Here is a 17,060-nt window from a genome sequence, read left to right on the forward strand (position 1 = left end):
TTCAGGATTGTCCTATTTTCTTGAGACAACTTTGGTAGTCCATTCCTTATCAAAAATTGTTCTATCTCAACCTCATCTTGCGGCCCTTGAGTATATAATTGTTTGAAATATCTCTGGAAGCACTTTCTGATCTCCACAGGATTCTGAATATTTCTTCCTTCAATCTCTAGATTTGTAACCGTATTCAATTTCTGTCTCTTTTTCAACTGCCATGCCAACAGTTTCCACATTTGTTTGCCGATTCAAATGATCTTTGTTTCATTAACTTAACTTTCCACTCCACTTCCTGATTTATCAATTTGGAGTATTGTGCTTGATAAAGTTTAATTTCTCTCAAAATCTCCTGTGATTTCGGTCTCGATCTTAACTTCTTCTCACATTCTTTAATTTTCTCCAGAATCTTGTCTTTTTTCTCATTCTGTGCTCTTTTCTTTATAGTGTTCTGTTGTATCAGAAACCCCCTCATAACCGCTTTACTTGCATCCCAGATGACTCTTTTTTCTACTGTAGTGTTCAAATTTATCTCAAAATAGTCCTTCAAAGCTTTTTGGGCCTTTTTGGTAATCTCCTGATCTCTAAATAAATTGTCATTCATCTTCCATCTAAAGGAGCCGGTTGGAGGTAGTCTCATATCCATCTTTACGGCATTATGGTTGGAGCAGGTTTTTGGGCAGATTTCCACTTTTCTTGTCTTAGGTGCCAGACCTCTAGTTATCCATATTTGGTCGATTCTTGTCCATGTCAGTTGGGCTTCAGAAAAGAATGTTCCTTCTCTTCCTAGGGGGTTCTTTGTCCTCCAAATGTCAATCAAGTCCATATTGTCAGTCAGTTCGAAAAAAGTTTTAGGTAGTCTGCCATCTTTTGTCACATTTTGGCTGTGTGACTTATCCATGTTGGTTGATGGCACCCCATTCATGTCCCCCATCATAATGATGTTGTTATAGTCCAGATAGTCCAGCATTATCTCATGCAGCTTCTTGTAAAATTCCGATTTCCCCTCATTTGGTGCATAGATTCCTAATATCAAAAACTTTTCTCCTTGATTTTGTATCTCAATTGCCAAAATTCTTCCTTGCTCATCTTTAAATAAAAATTTTGGTGACAGGCTCTCCTTTGCGTATATCACCACTCCTCTTTTCTTAACTCGATCCGAAGAGATAAATTCTTGGCCTAGTCTCTTGTTTATTAACACTTTTCTATGGAGCCTAGTCACGTGTGTTTCTTGCAAACAAATAATGTTCAATTGTTCTTTCTTCAATACATGAAATATTCTTTTCCTTTTTTCCGGGGAATTGGAGCCATTAATATTCCAACTCAGAAGTTGCAGAGACATCCTGGACAAATCTGTTATTCCTTTGATGATGGTGTCTCTTTCTCCTGATCCTCAGATCCCGAAGGTGTAGGTACAGGCGATGGCCCAGCCCCTGGAAATCTTTCAATCCCTTTCTGAAGGTCCTCTCCGTAAGCACTCAAAAAATTTTCTTTGTCCTCGGCTGTTTTAATTTTCACCTTCTTCCCTTTGAATGTAAAAGATAGTTGTCAGGGAACTGCCATCGGAGAGTCAGGTGGTGGAAGGACTCAAGGAGGCTAGGAGAGCCTCGGATGCGGAGGAAGGAACCAGTAGGGGGAGAGGGAGAGTTCCTGCAGAAACACTATCGGAGGAAGGGCTCCAAGACGTTTCCAGTGAGAATAGCGGGGAGGGCTCAGGACCTCCACTGGGGACGCCCACTCAGCGGAGGAAGCTGTCACGGAGAGAATCTAGAAGAAGAGTCTCTGTCAAAGAACTCTTATGTTGGAGTAAATTCCGGAAACGCCCACTGACGGATTCTGCCAGCGATTGAGGTAGCCACGCGTCCATGGCTCCTCGGACTGGGAAAGTTTAAGAACTGATGGTAAAGCTTGGAGGCTTTACACACTTACGCACAAGCAGCCCCCCTTTCCCATTACAGCAATCCGTCAGTCCCTGACGCAGCTTGTGCGAAGGAGAGGCATCATGAGCAACCCAACAGGAGCCGGAGGGGCAGGAGGAGCTGGAGCGGGACCAACTCTGGAGGAGAGAAACAGAGCGTTGGAGCACCAGCTGGCACTGCTAACAGCGCGGCTCGAGGAAAGGAGGGCGCAGGATGCACAGGGGAAACCCACTCCCATCGGAAGAAAGGTACCTGGGTTGGTACAGAAATTTGGGGGTGATCCAAGGAACTACCAAGCCTTTAAGACAGAGATGCAATATGCACTAAACCTGCAACACGATGACTTTGCTGATGAGGAATCGAGAGTGGCTTTTGTGATTGGACACCTAGAGGGAGGAGCTAGAGATTGGGTGAGACCCCTGATGGCAAACAATAATAGCGCCTTAAAGGACTTGAGGAAATTCTTTGGCGCGATGGACTTGATGTTTTCCAGCCAGATTGAACAGGGCGTGGTACGCAGGCAGTTAATGTCTTGCAAACAGGGAAATCAATCAGTCAGAGAGTATTGGATACAGTTTACCATGCTTATTCATAAATTGGGGTGGGATCTGTCTTCTGACCCGATTCAAATGCTGTTTGAAGAAGGTCTAGCCCCAGCGGTGAAAGATGAACTTTCCCGCGCGCCCCGTCCTGAGTCCATGGATCAGCTGACCAAGGCAGCGCTTGCGATTGGGGCGCGCCAGGAAGCGAGAGCGCTGGAGAAGCGGGAAGGGAGAGGAGAGCGTTGGAATGATTTCCGCATTTCTGAGATGCCGGCACAACCTTCCCCGCCACTGGAACCGATGGAGATTGGAGGAGCAAGCGCGCGCGGAACTTCAAATGTTAACGAAGGGCGGAAGAAGGAAGGAAAGAGTGGCAAGAAATGTTTCCTTTGCCAACAGCCAGGACATTTTGCCAGGGTCTGCCCGCAAAGGAATGGATGGCAAGGAATGGTGGGGGCTGTTGGGAGTGAGGAAGAGGGGGCTAAGGAGCAAGTAAAAGCCAACGCCTGGCTGCCAACGACAGGGCACAGCAGTCAGGCCAAGGATCAGTGAACGTGCCCAAGCCTGAACCCCCAAGAGCTGCTCTCGTCGTGGAGGTGCTGCTAGAGCTACCCAACGGACATCCACTGACTATAAAAGCCCTCTTAGACTCAGGCAGCTCCTGCAACTTTATGAGTAAGGAGTTTGCGTCAGAACACCAAATACAAACGCTGCCCTTAATTCCTTCCTTGCAGGTGACAACGATTGACGGGAGGGAACTGCTGGGAGGGGAAGTGAACCAACAGACGGTCCCCATGACAATGAGAGTGGGAAGACACACGGAAGTCATTGCTTTTCATGTAGCCACACTAGCGGGACCTCCCATCATCTTGGGAATGAGCTGGCTGGCGCTACATGACCCACTAGTGGGATGGCACCAGCGGACAGTCTCTTTTGGGTCAGCGCACTGCCTAGAGCACTGCAAGAGAAAAGAAATGCAGGGGCTGGCTAGAGCCAGTCTTGCAGGGGTGGCGGCGGGAGAAAAGGGAGAAATACCCAGACAATACGCCGACCTGAGTGACGTCTTCAGTGAGAAGGAAGCAGATAGACTGCCCCCGCATAGACCCTTTGACTGTCAAATTAACCTACTCCCGGGAGCCCAGCTACCAGTGGGCAAGCTGTACGCCATGTCAGACAGGGAGATGCAGGAGTTAAGGGAGTTCATAGACAAGAGCCTGAAACGAGGTTTCATCAGGGAGTCAAGAGCGGTGGGGGGCAGCCCAGTGTTTTTTGTGGACAAAAAAGACACGAATAAGCCCAGGCTTGTAGTGGACTTTAGGGCCGTAAATTCGGTGTCAGAACCAGTAGCCTTCCCCATGCCCAGGATTGACGACATTTTGACCAAGGTGAGGAAGGGAAAGATTTTTAACAAGCTGGACCTGAGGGGGGCGTATAACCTGATACGGGTGAGGAAGGGAGATGAATGGAAAACTACCATGTTCACACCCTTGGGGGCCTTTGAGTATCTCGTTATGCCCTTCGGACTACAGGGGGGTTCAGCCTGTTTCCAATCATTCATGAATCACGTGCTGGGACCTTTGCTCTATAAGAACTGTGTAGCCTTCTTAGACGATGTGTTAGTCTACTCAGAGGACGAAGAGCAGCATGTCTGAGATGTTCGGGAGGTACTCAGCCGACTGCAAGCAAACCAGCTGTGGGTCAAGCTGGAGAAATGCCAGTTCCATACCAGAGAGGTGGAATTCCTGGGGTACCGTTTGTCAGACAAGGGATTGGCCATGGATCCTAGCAAAGTCCAAGCGGTACTGGAATGGAAGACACCTAGAACCAGGAAAGACGTGCAGAGGTTCCTGGGATTTGGAAACTTCTATCGGAAGTTCATCAAAAACTTTGCCCACTTAACGGCTCCCATCACCGATTGTCTCAGTAGTAAGAAGAAGTTTGTATGGACGGAAGAGGCGCAGCGAGCGTTTGAAAAGCTAAAGAAAGCATTCGCTTCGGAAGAACAGCTCTTGCATGTGGATCTACAGAAACCGATGAGAGTGGAAACAGATGCATCAGATCGAGCGGTAGGGGCGGTTCTGCTCCAGCCGGGGAAGGATGCATCGGACTGGAGACCGTGTGCCTTTTTCTCGCAGAAGTTGAATAAATCCGAAAGGAACTACACAGTGTATGACAGAGAACTGCTCGCTATTTATGAAGTGTTTCGACGATGGCGACACCTGCTAATAGGAGCGCAGCACAAGGTTCAGGTGTGCACGGACCACAAGAACCTGGAATATTGGCGAACGGCCAGAGTACTGAACCAGAGACAAGTGCGATGGGCGCAAGAGTTTTCCAAATTTCATTTTGAGATTCGCTACGTACCGGGACCAGAAAACGTGAGAGCGGACGCTCTCTCTCGAAAACCAGAGTATATGGAGGGGGAGAGAGCGCCAGAAGAGAGACATGTCATCCCCGAGGACCACTAGGTGTGTGGGGCAGCATTGGTAGGGCAACGAGAACTAGTAGAAGGGACAGAGAACGATGAATACGCCCAAGAGAAGCTCAGAGGGCTCAGGAGAGCCGGGGAGATCACAGGGGGTTTTGAAGAAAAGAACGAAGCGTTGTACTACAAGGGGGCCTTGTACATATCAGAAGGGGAATTGAGGGGTAGGGTGCTCAAACAACTGCACGACAGCCCCACCGCGGGGCACTTTGGGCAACACAAAACCATGTGGTTAGTTACCAGGCAATTCTGGTGGCCCAAGATGAGGGAAGATGTACGAGAGTATGTAAGGGGGTGCGACCGCTGCCAGCGAGCAAAGGGGGAGAGGGCGGCACCAGCGGGGTTGCTGGAACCATTACCCACACCTGAACAGCCATGGGAGGCAGTTTCCATAGATTTTATGACGGATTTACCAAGATCCAAAGGGAAAACTGCGGTGATGGTAGTGGTAGACCTGTTAACCAAGATGTGCCACTTTATAGCTTGCTCACATGCGGTAACGGCGGAAGAAACCGCCAGATTGTTTGTAAAACACGTTTTTAGGTTGCATGGCGCCCCCTTGAGGGTGGTCTCAGACAGAGGGAAACAATTTACGTCCAGGTTCTGGAGGAAGCTCATGAGCTTACTGCACGTGGAGGTCAATTTCTCAACCGCCAGACACCCAGAAACAAATGGGCAGGCGGAAAGGGCAAACAGTATTCTGCAACAATATCTGAGGTGTTATGTAAATGACAGGGAGAATGATTGGGTAGAGAAATTAGCCCTGGCCGAATTCGCGTACAATAACGCGGAAAATGTGTCCACGGGCATGAGCCCATTTTTGGCGAATTACGGGTGCCACCCCAGGGCCTTTCCAGAGGAAGGGTGGGAAAGATGGAGCGTACCGGCAGCGGAACATTTTGTGGAAGAAATGGAAGCAATACATCAACAGCTCAAAATGAATCTGGATAGGGCCAAGGCAGAATACAAGAAGCAGGCAGATAGGAGCAGAAGAGAAGGAGAGACCATAAGGGTGGGGGACCGGGTGTGGTTGTCAACACAAGGGTTACCGTTCAAAGGGGGCTGCAAAAAATTGCAGCCAAAACGACTGGGACCCTTCGAGGTTATACAGCAGGTCAATACGGTGGCCTTTAAACTCAGACTGCCAGACAACATGAAACTGCATCCAGTATTCCATAGGTCACTACTATCACCATACAGGGAGGGGCGAGAATTTGGGGAGCGCAAAAGTGAGGTTACTGCAGCACTGCAAGTAGAAGAGAGGGAGCGGAGTAGTCACGTAGCAGAAATTCTCAACTCTCGGTGGAAGGGGAGACAGGTGGAGTACCTAGTGGCATGGGAAGGGGAACCGGAGTCCGAAAATACCTGGGTGCCGGCAGAAATGGTCAAGGATGAGGTCTTAGTAGGAACATTTCATCGCCGGTTCCCAAGGAAGCCCCAACCCTTGGTTAGGTTCTGGGAGGAACACTTCGGCACCACTGATGAGGAAGAGGAGTTCGAGGGGTTCCCGGAATCAGGACAGGAAGAGGAAGAAGAATCAGATGGGGAAGAGTATGGGCGAAGAAGGGACAGTAGTAGGTGGAGAGAGGTTTTCGAATCCACCAAAGATGAGGAGGATTCCTTCCGGGGGTTCCCAGCCTCACCACCCAAAGAAGAGGGGGAAACGGGGGTGAGGGGGGTCCTGGAGGGGAGGTGGATGTCAGGGAACTGCCATCGGAGAGTCAGGTGGTGGAAGGACTCAAGGAGGCTAGGAGAGCCTCGGATGCGGAGGAAGGAACCAGTAGGGGGAGAGGGAGAGTTCCTGCAGAAACACTATTGGAGGAAGGGCTCCAAGACGTTTCCAGTGAGAATAGCGGGGAGGGCTCAGGACCTCCGCTGGGGACGCCCACTCAGCGGAGGAAGCTGTCACGGAGAGAATCTAGAAGAAGAGTCTCTGTCAAAGAACTCTTATGTTGGAGTAAATTCCGGAAACGCCCACTGACGGATTCTGCCAGCGATTGAGGTAGCCACGCGTCCATGGCTCCTTGGACTGGGAAAGTATAAGAACTGATGCTAAAGCTTGGAGGCTTTACACGCTTACGCACAAGCACCCCCCCTTTCCCATTACAATAGTCCTTGGGGGAATTCCCACCTAAAAACAATTGAATTGCTCCTCAGCAGTCTTGCTAACTCTCTGTAGGTGGATCTAAGGTCCAAAAGTTGTTTTGGGATATCTTTATAAATTTCTGCTCTTCTGTCCAGAATTTCAAGTGACTTTTCGTAATGTAGGCCTAGTATTTTGTCTCTTTCCTCCCTAGATCTCAAGGTAATCAAGCAGTCTCTGGGCCTGTCTTTCCTTGTTAATTTTCCAAGTCTAAAAGCAGTCACAATTTTAAAGTCCTTTTCTTCTTCCAATGGCCAAAACTTGGAAAATTCTTTTGTCAGGAACTCAATCAAATTCCCTTGTTCAAGTTCTAATATTGACCTCAATCTCAAGTTATTTTCCCGGCTCCGTAGTTCTATCATAGATAGGTAAGCCTGCTGTTCACCAATCAGCTTGTGCAATGGTTTTACCACCTGCTTTAATGCTTCAGCTTTTTGATTGGCTTCCTCGGCCAATTTGCGATTTTCTGTTGTGGCTTCAAATAGTTTCCCAATTGATTGTGCATTCAGAGCAACTTGTTCAGTTAGTTTATTAACACTGGCTGTGTTTTGGTCAATCTTAGCCGTTTGCTCATCCGCTTTTTTGTCCAAAGCTTCCAATTTTTGGAAGATTTTGTCTAGTACTGAGTTGGATCCTCCTGCAGCCATATCTTCCAACAAAGTTTGCTCAATTCCTTCTTCTTCTGCCACCAAAACAGCAGAGACAGATGATCTACGCGGCTGTGAAGTTAAGGTCAAAGTTGTTTGTTTAGCTTTCACTTTAGCCGCTCTTGTTTTCCCAGCGCCACTCATTCCAGTGTCAAAGTCTGCAATCTGACAGTTCTGATGATCAGGCAGTCCGACTGCCTGGGTTTCTCAGTAAAATTGTAATTCCACAAGAAGAGGTAAAACACAGTCCATGCTAAAAAATAAACCACTTCAAAAATTTAATCCTAAATCTCCATGGGAGCAGCTCCCTTAGATGCACAGATTGATTGCTTTTAACGCCTCTTCAAAGGCTCCAGACATCAAAGTCCTTTGCTTTAGATCTTAAGCAGAAGCGGAAGACGGACTTCCTGGTTGCGTCTCCCGCTTTTAGCCAAATTTTAAATACTTTAGTCCCCAATTCTTTCTGTCTTTTTTTACTCACGGGTTGTTGCTTTTCAAATCGAATGTTCCCAGGAAAAAAGGTCAGCGCTCACCGACAGCAGCTATGCGACTTCACTCCACAGAAAGAGCGATCGACTCACAGCACTGCGCCAGCCCTTCCACGTTCTGACACCCCTTACGGGGTCTCTTCTTCGTTTCGGGGGGCACTTCTGGTGCCCGCCGAGTCCCACGACCACCGGATGTTTCCAATCACAGCTTTATACATTATAGGATGATTTTTTTTTAAGGGACAGGCCATCTTGTTAAAACAATGGGTGGGGTTAACAAGAATGATATTGAATGGAGTTGTAGAAAATTATAAAAATGAACTAAAGTCAATATAAGCATTGAGACCTGATGGAATTAAGGAGCCAAATCTAAAAATCCAATACATTTCTTTCTGTAATAATTTCTTTCTTAAGATATCTGTGTTTGCCTCAGGAGTATAATGTTTATAAACGATAAACCATCTGAAATCTGTTGCCTTATGTTTAGCCTCTAAGAAGTGAGATGTAAGAGGTGCTTCCAACACTTTGTTAGAAATACGATTCTTATGCTCTAGTATTCTAATTTTAACTGTTCTTGTAGTGCTGCCCATGTACCAACGGTCGCAAATACATTGAATTACATATACCACTCCACAGGAATTACAGTTGGTAAATGCTTCTAGTTTTATAATGCTGTTGGTTCCAGGTATAATAAAATCTTTTGTCTCAATTGTTAAACTACACGCTGCACATCTTCCGCATTTAAAATGTCCCTTTATAGCGCAACCTCACACCCCTTCACCGAACTCCACATGATGCTGGAAGCTCAAGGGTTTAGTGAAACCATCTGTCAGGTTCCCTTGGCTCGATCAGTACTTCAGCCATATTAAACCTGCCTGGACACTCTGACACACATTCTGGAAACATATGTCCAAATGTTTGGTTCTGGACTTAAACTGTCCAGACTCTGCCAACTTAAGACAAGGTTGATTGTCTTCCCAAACAGTGATGGGCAAACAACAATCCCCACAGATCTCTTGGACCAAACACCAGTAGAAGTCCAATTCCCTGCCCAAATCAGACAACGCACTGAACTCAGCCTCGGTAGAGGAAAGTGCAATAAGACTTTGCTTCCTGGACTTCTACCCAACCAGAGATTCCCCAAACTTCACTACTAACCTAGACACAGATTTCCTGTCTCCAAGATTTGCCCAGTCGCTGTCTGTCCAGCACGTGAGCCATGTGTTCAGCTGACAACGTGAGGCAAAAATCTTTGGTATCTTGCAAATAGCTCAGCACTCTCTTGATGCCAAGCCAGGCACTCACACTGGGCTTTGTAGCCTCCCGGCTGAGCAGATTCACAGCAAACGCTATGTCCGGTCTGCTCCACCGAGAGAGATACAACAGACTCCCTAGCCCTGACTGAAACATCTCCGGGTTTGGGAACTCAGAACGATCCCCAAGTTGACTGTCCTTCACGTAGCTTGTCTCCATGGGCGTTCTGATCCCTGCATAGTCAGACATCCTGAATTTCTCAAGCAACTGCTGAATCTTGCCTTTCTGACTGAGCAAAAAGCTTCCATTCTCAGACCTGTCTATCTTAACTCCTAGGTATACCTGTACTGAACCAAGGTTTTTGAGCTTAAAATGCTTTCCAAGCTCTTTGGCAAAACCTTGCACCTGTTTACATGTCTGTGACGCATATAAGATGTCATCTACAAACACCAAGATCAACTCCTGTGTCTCTCCTGACCCCTTCAGGTACAGGCAGCTGTCTGCAAGACTCCTTTGGAAACCCATGCTTTCCAAAGCATCATTCAGACACATGTTCCAATTTTTGGCCGATTGTCTCAAGCCATAAATGGACTTGTGCAGTTTCCACACTGCATCTGGATTATTGCCCTCAAACCCTGGAGGAGGTAGCATGCACAGATCCTCCTTCAGATCTGAGTTCAAATAAGCCACTCTGAGAAAGATTTATTGCTCGGAGAGATAAAGCCCAGCAGGCTTCCCTGCGCGCAGTACGCATTCCAGACCTCCGAGCAAAGCAGAGTAAACACACAGCGTTCAGGATCTTGGCTTTCTGTCTTCTGTGCATCGGTGTGCATAAATCAGGCTCTCAGGCAGCTTTGCTAAACGAAAAGCAGTTTATTTACAGCGTAGATCAACCATTATCTAGCAACGCACAAAGCATCGCACAAAGCATGTCTGTACCGGACAAAAGCGAAACCAGACTGAACAAAGAACTGAGACCCTCGGAAATGACGCAGGGTCTCTCCGCCCCACAGTAGGGCAGGACGCATACTCTGAGATGTTTAACCCTGTAGGCTCAGGTTCTCCTCACACCCCCTCTCGCCCTGCACTACTGGGGGCTAGCAAGTATCACCACTACCCCAACTTCAAACCACCACAGAACTCCCCATGACACTGGTAGCTCAAGGGTTTAGTGAACCCATTCACCAGGTTATTGTGGCTTGCACAGTACTTCAGCCGTATCAAACCTGACTGGACACTTTGACACACATTTTGGAAACGTATGTCTAGATGCTTGGTTCTGGCCTTAAACTGCCCAGATTAAATCCCCACAGATCTCTTGCACCAGGCATCTATAGAACGCCAGTTCCCAGCACAAATCTGACAGTGCGCTGAATTCAGCCTCAGTAGAGAACAGCGCAATGAGACTTTACTTCCGGGACTTCCACCCAATAAGAGATTCCCCAAACTTTATTACCATCCCAGATACTGACTTCCTGTCATCCAGATTTGCCCAGTTGCTGTCTGCCCAGCACGTGAGCTTCGTCTCACCTACTGCTGACAGTTTGAGACTGAAGTCCTTGGTATCTTGCAGGTAACGCAGTACCCGCTTGACACCATGCCAGGCACTTACACTGGGCTTTGTAGCTTCCCTACTGAGCAGATTGGTAGCAAACGCAATGTCTGGCCTGCTCCATTGGGACAGATACAACAGACTACCCAGAGCTGACTGAAAGAGCTCAGCGTTCTCGAACTCAGCGCATTCTGCTAGCTGACTGTCTTTCACGTAGCTTGTCTCCATGGGTGTCCTAACTCCAGCACAATCAGACATTCAGTTTTTGTGGGTTTAAGAAGGTAAATCCAGCAGCTACTCACGGCCTGTTTGCCCGCTGGCAACTTCGTGAGGGAGAACACTCCTAGAGACTCCATTGAGCTCATCTCCTTCTGCATTGCCTCATGCCATTTCCTGGCTTTTTCCTGAAGTTTCTGAACATCCTCAAAACTCTCAGGATCACACTGTGCCATACCAACCCACACACTTGTGACTAAACCTTATGAAGCCTCATAAGGACTGCGTGGTGCTTGCTGCCTGCTGCCCAGGAGGACTCCCCTGAGTGAGTGCTTGAGGGCCCTGCTCTTGCCACTTACCATCTGGCCTGGGGTGGGGCCTGAAGCCTCATAAGGACTGCGTAGTGCTTGCTGCATCTGCCCAGTAGGACTCCCCTGAGTGAGTGCTTGAGGGCCCTGCTCTTGCCACTTACCATCTGGCCTGGGGTGGGGCCTGAAGCCTCATAAGGACTGTGTGGTGCTTGCTGCCTGCTGCCCAGGAGAACTCCCCTGAGTGAGTGCCGAGGGCCCTGCTCCTTTCTGCCACTTACCATCTGGCCTGGGGTGGGGCCTGAAGCCTCATAAGGACTGCATGGTGCTTGCTGCCTGCTGCCCAGGAGGACTCCCCTGAGTGAGTGCTTGAGGGCCCTGCTCTTGCCACTTACCATCTGGCCTGGGGTGGGGCCTGAAGCCTCACAAGGACTGCGTGGTGCTTGCTGCCTGCTGAGTGAGTGCCTGAGGGCCCTGCTCTTGCCTTCCACTTACCACCTGGCCCAGGGCGGGGCCTGACAGGCCTCACTAGGACAGTGTTACTGCAGGAGGGGCACAGAGTGTTTTTAAAATGTTTTTTAAAAAATTCTTTTGGATTTTTTGTATGTGGGGGGTGGGGGTGGGATGGATGTTTGGTTGGGTTTGGGGAATTATTTTTTTATTTTGATGTTTTTTGTAATTTTTACATTTTTTTGTTTGTATTGTTTTATTGGTTTTGTTTGTTTGTATAAGTTGTTATTTTGTTCTTAGGGGGAGGGGTCAGGGCTGCCGGGGAGTGGGCCCCAGCCCACAAAATGGCTGGGGCATGTTCCACAGGGGGGAATGCACTGGGACAACCGATCTCAGTGATCACGGGTAGGAGGAGGAGTTAAGCTAAGACCAGACCATGTCATTACAGAGGAGGCAGGTTTAGTCGTTGTCTGAGGACTATTCCTGCCTCCGGGTCTGGTCCTGACCGGATGGATACTAGAATCAGCAAGGGATACCCACATGACCTGAAGGTGCTGCTGTGCAATGCCAGGTCAATGATTCATAAGACCACTGCCATCCATGACTTGATCATGGATGGAGGACTTGACCTGGCATGTGTAACAGAGACTTGGTTGGATGAAGCAGATGGGCCTGTCCTTGCCACTGCTTGTCCACCAGGCTTCTCTTACGCACAGCAACCCAGGTCATGTGGGCGGGGAGGCGGGGTTGCAGTGATTTTTAGAAAGTCATTAGTTTGCACCAGGCGTCCTATTGGGAAGACCCAGTTTTCTGAGTGCATGTTCTGGAAGTTGGGCAATAGGGGCAGTACAGGATTCCTTTTGGTGTACCGACCTCCCCGCTGCACCAAGGATTCCCTGCCCGAGCTGCTTCAGGTCGTGGCGGATGTTCTCCTGGAGACACCTAGCTTGGTCGTCCTAGGGGATTTTAACATCCATGCCGACACGACCTTACAAGGGGCAGCTCGGGACTTCGTGGAAAGCATGGCCTCCATGGGGCTGTCCCTGAATAAGTCTGGCCCAACCCATAGCCGCGGACATGCCTTGGACCTGGTGTTTACCTCTATGGATGTTGGTGATCTGACACTAAGTAAAAGTGAAACAAAAGAAGTGCCATGGTCAGATCACTTCCTGGTGCAACTGGACTTCTCTGCGACCCATCCCCTCTGCAGGGAGGTGGGACCAATTCGGATGGTCCGCCCCCGCCACTTAATGGATCCAAATGGTTTCCAGAGAGTGGTAGGGGATGCTTTATCCCATGTTGATGGCCTTTCAGCCGATTCCCTGGTGGCCCGCTGGAATGTGGAGCTAACCAGGGCTATTGACTGTTTGGCTCCGAAGCGCCCTCTCCGATTGCATGGAGCCTGGAGAGCCCCGTGGTTTTCCACGGATCTGAGGGCAATGAAACAATCGTTGAGACGGCTAGAGCGCCGGTGGCGGATAACTCATTCCGAATCTGACCGGACACAGGTTAGAGCTCAACGTCGAGCCTACCAAGTGGCGATAGCGACGGCGAAGAAGAATTTCTTCACCGCCTCTATTGCATCTGCAGAAAGCAGCAGCAGGAGACTTTTTCAGGTGGTTCACAATTTAGCGGAACCACCTGTAACATCGGGGCCCAGTACGGGCCACATATTCTCCTGCAATGATTTTGCAAAGTTTTTTGCAGATAAAATCGCTCAGATTCGGGAAGAAGTAGACTCCACCGTGGGAGCAGGGCCGGGGCGGGAGAGTGCTAGAGCTCTGTCTAGTCAAGTTGAGTGGGATCAATTCCAATCTGTTACCTCCGAGGATGTGGACAGGCTGCTTGGACAAGTGAAACCAACCACCTGTCCCCTGGATCCTTGCCCATCCTGGCTTATAAAAGCTAGCCGGGAAGGACTGGGCGATGGGCTTCGTGGGGTGGTGAATGCTTCCCTCCGTGAGGGAGCCTTCCCAGACCCACTGAAAGAGGCGGTTATTAAACCGCTTATTAAAAAACCATCTTTAGATGCGGCCACAATGGCCAACTATCGCCCAGTCTCAAATCTTCCATTCTTGGGCAAGGTGATAGAGCGAGCGGTTGCTGAACAACTCCAGGCACGCCTGGAAGAAGCGGACCATTTGGATCCCTTCCAGTCGGGATTCAGGCCTCATCATGGGACTGAAACTGCCTTGGTCGCACTGATTGATGATCTCCGGCGGGCTAGGGACAAAGGTGAGAGCTGTTTCCTAGTTCTGCTGGATCTCTCAGCGGCGTTTGATACCATCGACCATAACATCCTTCTGAACCGTCTTGAGGGGCTGGGAGCTGGGGGCACTGTCATACAGTGGTTCCGCTCCTTCCTCCTGGGCCGTGTTCAGAAAGTGGTGGTGGGGGATGAGTGTTCAGACCCCTGGGCTCTCACTTGTGGGGTGCCTCAGGGTTCTGTCCTCTCCCCCATGCTTTTCAACATCTACATGCAGCCACTGGGAGAGATCATCAGGCGGTTTGGGCTGGGTGTTCATCAGTATGCAGATGATACCCAGCTCTACCTCTCTTTTAAATCAGAACCAGTGAGGGCAGTGAAGGTCCTGTGTGAGTGTCTGGAGGCGGTTGGAGGATGGATGGCGGCTAACAGATTGAGGTTGAATCCTGACAAGACAGAAGTACTGTTTCTGGGGGACAGGAGGCGGGCAGGTGTGGAGGATTCCCTGGTCCTGAATGGGGTAACTGTGCCCCTGAAGGACCAGGTGCGCAGCCTGGGAGTCATTTTGGACTCACAGCTGTCCATGGAGGCACAGGTTAAATCTGTGTCCAGGGCAGCTGTTTACCAGCTCCATCTGGTACGTAGGCTGAGACCCTATCTGCCTGCGGACTGTCTCGCCAGAGTGGTGCATGCTCTGGTTATCTCCCGCTTGGACTACTGCAATGCACTCTACGTGGGGCTACCTTTGAAGGTGACTCAGAAACTACAACTAATCCAGAATGCGGCAGCTAGACTGGTGACTGGGAGCGGCCGCCGAGACCATATAACACCGGTCTTGAAAGACCTACATTGGCTCCCAGTATGTTTCCGAGCACAATTCAAAGTGTTGGTGCTGACCTTTAAAGCCCTAAATGGCCTCGGTCCAGTATACCTGAAGGAGCGTCTCCACCCCCATCATTCTGCCCGGACGCTGAGGTCCAGCGCCGAGGGCCTTCTGGCGGTTCCCTCATTGCGAGAAGCAAAGCTACAGGGAACCAGGCAGAGGGCCTTCTCGGTAGTGGCGCCCACCCTGTGGAACGCCCTTCCAGCAGATGTCAAAGCGATAAACAACTACCTGACATTCAGAAGACATCTTAAGGCAGCCCTGTTCAGGGAAGTTTTTAACGTGTGATTTTACTGTATTTTTGGTTTTTATGGAAGCCGCCCAGAGTGGCTGGGGAGGCCCAGCCAGATGGGCGGGGTATAAATAATAAATTATTATTATTATTATTATTATTATTATTATTATTATTATTATTATTATTATTATTATTATTATTATTATTATTATAAACCTGTCAGGAATTTACCTTTTGTTATCCGAGTTGAACGTCTCAACCCAACTTCAGGTACCCCCTCTGACTCACTAGGGCCAGCTAGAACGTCCTTGGCATCAGAGAGCTCCCCCTCTGGCTTACTGCGCCATCTAGACTTCTCAGCTGAACCTGTGGGAGAGGAAGGAGCACTCCTCTGTTCAAGCTTCACAGCTTTAGGAGATGTTCTTCCCTCTACCTGCTCTGGGACGGCACTCTGTGCCTCAGCAGCAGGCTCAACCTCTTCCTCTTCTTCATCAGCAGAGTCAAGCAGACTCTCTGAAAGAACATCAGGGTTCCCATGTATGTGTGTCCACCCACTCTGCTCACAGAATTCAGCACTGTTGCTGAGCAGAATCCTGGACTGATCGCCTGTTAGATAGGCAAATCTCCACACCTTGGTCCCTGGCTCATACCTACAGAAAGTCATATTTTGGGACCTAGGGCCACCCTTTCTGCATTTGGCCTTTGGTGTAAGGATCCAAGCCTCGCAGCCAAAGACACGGAAGAAATGCACCTTGGGCTTCTTGCAGTGCAGCAGAAAATAGGGTGTGTCCGCTACAACAGTTAAACGACCTGTTCAAAGTGAAGTTGGCCGTCTTCCAAGATTCTTCCCAAAAGTGCTGGGGAAGCCCGGCATCAAACAGCAGCGCTGCGGACATTTCCTGCAGCGTTCTGTTCCGGCGTTCTGCAATGCCATTCTGTTGGGGACTGTGTGGAACTGTCAACCTGTGTTGTATTCCCTTCTGGTGGAAGAAACTTTGCAGAGCAGACCCGGTGAATTCCACACCCCGGTCACTCTGAAAATTCTACACCTGTGTAGAAAACTATAGTTCCACTGCCGCAATCCAGTCTCTGATCAGCGGCGCAGCCTCACTCTTGTGTTTAGGCGGGAAGACCCACCCATTTCTCGAGAAATCATTTATCAGCATGAGCGCATATTTGGCCCTGCCCAGACTGGCTACTGACATAGGGCCACACAAATCTGCATGCACCACCTGAAAAGGTCTAGTGGTCATCCTTTCAGACCTTGGATAGGTGCACGTTTTTGTGAGATTTTGATCAGCTCTGGCCCATCTTGAGCTGATACAGGCTCGTCTTATCTTGAGCCCAAACAGAGTGTAGTCCAGCAACGAAAGGATAAGCAGGTATCGTGCTACATGCTAATTGTTTTATTTCTCATCTATACCAAGAACACACAAACGTACATCTTGCCTCTGTGAGAGCAGAGAAGCAACTCCTCTCGACACAAAGAAACCGAGAGAACAGCGAAAAACAGGAAACCAGTGTACGTCACATCCAGTCTCCCATTCCCGTGGGAACCCAACAGTAACTCTGACTGTGGAATGTAAACAATTGTCTTGTGACAAGCATTTTTGCTGCTCAGTGAGGGAAATAGAAACCAACATCCTCCCCCTTTCTGTGAACATCACTGGGCAGCATGTTCGTACAATCTCAGTACAAACCCAACTTCTGCACATAGGTACAGTGTTGATCCCTTGATACA

Source organism: Podarcis melisellensis (genome assembly GCF_964234715.1).
Source record: "Podarcis melisellensis genome assembly, chromosome: W".
NCBI classification, from domain to species: Eukaryota; Metazoa; Chordata; class Lepidosauria; order Squamata; family Lacertidae; genus Podarcis; species Podarcis melisellensis.